This window comes from Brienomyrus brachyistius, unplaced genomic scaffold (genome assembly GCF_023856365.1).
Source record: "Brienomyrus brachyistius isolate T26 unplaced genomic scaffold, BBRACH_0.4 scaffold41, whole genome shotgun sequence".
NCBI classification, from domain to species: Eukaryota; Metazoa; Chordata; class Actinopteri; order Osteoglossiformes; family Mormyridae; genus Brienomyrus; species Brienomyrus brachyistius.
In genome coordinates this window covers 3,125,806-3,127,373 of record NW_026042316.1, presented here as the reverse complement: position 1 = coordinate 3,127,373, position 1,568 = coordinate 3,125,806, and the positions used below count along the sequence as shown (strand labels likewise).

The 1,568-nt window shown below is 40.6% G+C and overlaps 1 long non-coding RNA gene across 1 annotated transcript; it reads left to right on the top strand.

The window, feature by feature from the left end:
• The first annotated feature begins 221 nt into the window (after positions 1-221).
• On the top strand, positions 222-1,275 carry LOC125722752 (uncharacterized). Its single transcript, XR_007386574.1, has 3 exons — positions 222-519; positions 892-938; positions 1,095-1,275. It is a non-coding gene; the product is annotated as an uncharacterized LOC125722752 (long non-coding RNA).
• Positions 1,276-1,568: the final 293 nt, after the last annotated feature.

The window sequence follows — 1,568 nt, the reverse complement described above, 5'->3', positions numbered from 1 at the left end:
CTCTTCACTCTGGCTTGCTGATAGTTTTATCTTGCAGCATTATTCTGAACGTTGCTCTCATTTGTATAAGATGTAAACTGACCTGTACACACTGTGCAGGTACGCTGCCCGGCTTTATGCACTCAGACGAAGGACAAAATGTAGATTTTCACAAATTATAGAAATATAAAATTGTTTTATGATAGATAAAATGTTCATATTAAAACCACTCTTGCAGGTTGTCATGCCCGGCTCGTCCGCTCCTCCTGTGTGCCACGCCCCCTGCTTACCCACGTGTGTTTCCCGGATCGTACCCAGCTGTGTCCGTTTGCTTTCAATCAGTCTTGTGTATTTAAGTCCTGGTCTCCCCAGTTTTCCTTGTCTGTCATTGATGTTCGTTGGCGTGAGTAGATGTTCCCCGTATCTGTTTCCTGTCCACGAATAAATCCCCAGTATTTCCCGACTTTGCCTACTTGCCTGTTCCTGCTCGCCTGCCGACCCGCACGATCGCTGCTTCGCCCGACCGCGGTCGTGACACAGGTAACCCAGTTTAAAAATCCATTATTAAATCTCACCTTATTTACATAAACCTTTTTCTACTGTAAGATTAACATTTTTGTATTATATCTTTCATATTTTGCAAAATCTATTGAAATATACATGTTGCAATAAGTTGCATATCAATAACTTTTATTACCAAGATCTCCTTTATAGCAATTTTATTATATATGATATCTGAGAACAAATAACACATATCCAAACATGCACACTTAAATTGACAGAAGTCATTTTTACTTTCATTTTTGAGACAAAAAGGATGTTGATGGCTTGAAAATTCGGAATGTTATCTGACCACTGTATGATACCGCGTGAAATTAAATAATATATTGATGTGTTATATATTTTAAACAGATGAAAAGAACAGTGATATATCAAAAGTGGAATGGTCACGCAAGCAAGTATGTAATAAATATTTCAAATTACAAATCGTCAGTAAAACAAATGAACCTCAGACTGATTTCCATCCTGGGATCAGCATTTTAAGTGCTATTTGTGAAAATAAGTAATAGCAAACCAATTTGATCCATCCAATTCTGCCATCTTTGTCTCCACAGTGCAATGACGAGGACACACTGAATTACGCTGCCCTGAACCTTAAGAAGCCAAAACCCAGGAGACAGAAGAAAGACAGGAATAATGACACTCTGTATTCTGACCTCCGCTACAGAGATTATGAATAAAGATGCTTCTCATTCATGTCAGTCACACAGAGTGTTCAGGGTGTAGCTTTAATAATGTTCAGAAGGAGGGCAGGGGAGCCAGTGCTTCTGAGACTGAATCACAGGATTTTACGGAGTTTGGTGTCAGTGTGTTTGGGGCGCATTTTTACTGGAAGTGCAAATGTTCAAGCCAGACTGGGGGCTGAGGGAGGGGGAGAGGGGAGCCACAGAGATTATTTCTTCATGGCATGGGGGGGAATAAGCGGCTTTAATGTTGTGGAAAGGCTGAGTTGTTGCAATCAGTTCTTTGATGTGACACATGCTTACTTGTCTCCCTTGTGTACCATGCTGAATGGTTTGGGGCAAACG